This window comes from Lycium barbarum, chromosome 5, assembly GCF_019175385.1.
Source record: "Lycium barbarum isolate Lr01 chromosome 5, ASM1917538v2, whole genome shotgun sequence".
Classification (NCBI taxonomy): domain Eukaryota; kingdom Viridiplantae; phylum Streptophyta; class Magnoliopsida; order Solanales; family Solanaceae; genus Lycium; species Lycium barbarum.
In genome coordinates this window covers 81,260,644-81,264,357 of record NC_083341.1, presented here as the reverse complement: position 1 = coordinate 81,264,357, position 3,714 = coordinate 81,260,644, and the positions used below count along the sequence as shown (strand labels likewise).

Genomic DNA, 3,714 nt, shown 5'->3' with positions numbered 1-3,714 from the left:
CTAGTTGGGTTACTATATTTGACATCGTCCACTTTACATCATTTAATAGGTGTAATTTGAGCGTATCAAATTTTGGCGCCGTTGCCAGGGAATACGGTTTTGAATTTACTAAATAGTTTGTGTTTTACTTAAAGTCTTGTTCTATTCTATCACACCTTGTTTGCCGTATATTGTGAACCAGGTGATCATGCAGAACAATAACAATAGACGTAGAGCTACTGGTAACAACAGGGTGCAAGTGCAAGACCCACCTGTGGAAGTGGAGGATAAGAATGTCTTTGATGATATGTTAGATGAGGTTGAATATGCATCTACTATTGTTCTACCAAGGATTAATGCTACAAACTACAAGATTGACTCTACTATTTACCAACTGCTCAAACTTGAGGGGTATTTTCAAAACTCTACTGACGATGACCCTTACCAACACATGAATAATTTTATTGGTGTCTGTGTCTAACATAGGCAGACTGCTATTCTAGATGATGCTATTCGGCTAAGAGTTTTCAAATACTCTTTAGCCGGTGAAGCATGAGTTTGGTTTGAGAAGCTTCCCCACAACACTATTTATACATGGGGAGAGCTTGTTGCTATTTTTCTTAAGAAGTGGTTTTCGCCAAGCAAGAAAGTTGAGATTCGTGACAAGATATATGACTTCAAACAGCTTTCGGGGGAACAACTATTTGAAGCTTAGGAGAGATTCAAGGAATAATTGCAGAAGTCTCCGAATCATGGTTTTCCAGAAAATATATTAATGGAGAAGTTCTATAGCGGGCTAGATCCGTTGACACAAGCAGTCGCGAACAATGCAGCTAGAGGGTGTTTTATGGACAAGACATATGCCTGAATCACTAACTTGCTTAATAAGCTTACTACTCACAATCAAGGATGGATTCGGGTGGCACTGACAATGTAGCCTATGGAGCTCCCATGATCCATAATATTGTGAAGAAGAATCAAGAGACTCAGCAGACTTTAGCTAAGGTAGTGACCAATATTTCTTTGCTGACAAAAAGACTTGATGAAAAAAAAAGCAAAGAAGGTTGACGTTGTTGAAGACAATTCCGGGTATGCCAAAAGGGATGTACCAAGTTCAAGAGGGTTTATATCAAGAAGGGTCTCCTATGCAGTATGAGGATGCTAACTATGTTAATAACTCTCAAGGGGGTTACCAAAGGCAGAATTATCAAGGAGGCAATCAAAATCAGACTCAAAATCAATGGAGACCTCAACAGGGATAGGATAATTACAACAACAACCATGGTGGCTCGAACCAGGGAAACTACAACAATAGCAATAACTATAGAAATAGGAATTTCGATCCCGATATTTCACCGAAGGGTCAATCGACTGAACAAGGGAGTTCAAAGTTGGAGAGCATGCTTAAAAAGGTGCTAGCCAACCAAGACAAAGCAGATAGAACATTAAAGGGGCTGACAGAAATAGTGGGATCTCACATGGCTTCCATTCAGAAGCTCGAATCGCTTCTTTTTAGTTGGAACTTTAGGCGGTTCTCGAAAAAAGATAGCGAAAACAATTATCCCTAGAGTCGAGACTAAGAGGAATGTATAAACCAATGCTTCCATAGATTCGATCGTGGTTTACAATTATAGCTTTCATACCTGTTTTTTTTTTTTTAATCATCTTCCAGATAAAGAACGAACAAGAGTAAAAACGAAGTTGATTCAAATAAAGATCCAGAAAACAACACCCTCCACAGAAGGGAGGACTTCCTAGTGACACTATTTTGAATCCGAAGAATGGGGGAGGTGGTGTAGATCGTGCATATGCTATCAGTATTCGGAGTGGTAAAATACTCTTAAGTACTGAAAAGAAGGTGATAAATCTCGAGCCATTTGATGAAGAAAAAGAGGCACAATCTGATGTGCCAACAATTGTAGATGAGGTCCAGACAGAAGTTCCTATTGTTAAGCGGGTTAATGATATTTCAGACAGTTCTAAAAAGCAGGAAGACAAAAATGACACTAGCAAGTCAACGGCTAAAAGGGATCTTCGACCTTTGACTCAATTATTTAAAGCCACACCTCTCTTTCCTCAGAGGTTGGAAAAAAAGACCGAAGATGCTACATGTCAGAAGTTATATGATCAATTGAAGCAGCTTTCCATGAACATCCCTTTTCTGGATGCTGTCAAAGAGATGCCCGGATTTGCAAAGTATTTGAAAGATTTGCTAATAAAAAAGAGGTCTGTGAAGCATGACACTGTGAGCGTGACTCACCGTGTTAGTTCTATTATATCCACCACCAATGTTCAGAAAGAGGATACAGGGGCCTTTACTATTTCGTGTTCTGTTGGTCAGCATGATTTTGCTCGCGCTTTATGTGATAACGGGGCTAGCATAAATATCATGCCTCTTGCTATCTATAAGAAATCATGTTTGGGAATTCCTAGACCTACTACTATGCGATTGCAAATGGCAGATAGATCTATCAAAAGGTCAGTTGGAGTTGTGGATGATGTGCTTGTTAGGGTTGGAGAATTGCCTACTGATTTTGTCATCCTCAATTGTGTTGTTGACAGGGATATTCCTATTTTCTTGGGGAGACCTTTCCTTGCTACGGGAAGTGGCTCTTATGGATTCTGAAAAGAATGAAATCAAATTCTGAGTCAACGAAGAGTTACTTTCCAAGCGAGTAAGGGGATGAAGTTACCGAGTTCCTACAAAAGCATTTAGGTTATTGATTCTATTGATATGGTGGATGAAGCGGTTTAATTTAAAATAGAGGAAGAGTGTTTGGGTGAGGCTCTAGTAGCCATTCTTGTAAACTTCGATGCTGATGACCTGGAAAGTTATGTGGAGACGGTGAATTCTCTTGTGGGCTTGGGTTCCTATTCTTACCAACCAAAGAAGCTTGACCTTGATCTTGAAAACAAAAAGACACCTCCAGCAAAACAATCTATTGAGGAGCCACCGAAGCTTGAGCTTAAGCAGCTTCCTTCACATCTGAGGTATGAATTTCTGGGTGCAGATAATACTTTGCTAGAGATTGTGTCTGCATTGCTGAATGATGAGCAGACAAAGAGGTTGCTAGAATTTTGCGAGAATACAGACGTACAATTAGGTGGACCATTGCAGACATTCGGGGTATTCCCTGTAGTATTTATAAGCATGAGATTCATCTTGAAGAGGATAGTACACCGAGTGTTGAACATCATAGAAAATTGAATCCACACATGAAAAAGGTGGTCAAGAAAGAGATTATAAAGTGGCTAGATGCTGGAGTTGTTTTTCCTATCGCAGATAGCAAATGGGTGAGCTCGGTCCAATATGTTCCGAAGACGGGAGGCATCACTGTGGTGCCTAATGCTAAGAATGAATTGATTCCTACGAGGACAATAATTGGGTGGTATGTCTATATGGATTATAGGAAGCTGCATCCTGCTACTAGGAAAGGCCATTTCTCTATGTCTTTTATTGATCAGATGCTTGATCGGCTGGCGGGAAGGTCAAATTATTGCTTCTTAATGATACTCTGGCTATAACTAAATTAACATTGCTCTTGAAGACTAGGATAAGACTTTGTTCACGTGTCCTTATTAGATGTTTGCTTTCAGCAAGATGCCATTTGGTCTTTGTAATGCACCAGCTACTTTTAGCGGTGTATGATGTCTATTTTCTCAGATATGGTTGAGGATTTCTTGGAGGTCTTCATGGATGATTTTTCTGTGGTAGGTGATTCATTTGATGAGTGT

General features: G+C 39.8%; 1 non-coding gene across 1 annotated transcript; it reads right to left on the bottom strand.

Annotated features, from left to right (window-relative positions):
- Positions 1-632: 632 nt before the first annotated feature.
- Positions 633-738, bottom strand: LOC132643012 (small nucleolar RNA R71). Its single transcript, XR_009583473.1, has one exon. It is a non-coding gene; the product is annotated as a small nucleolar RNA R71 (small nucleolar RNA).
- Positions 739-3,714: the final 2,976 nt, after the last annotated feature.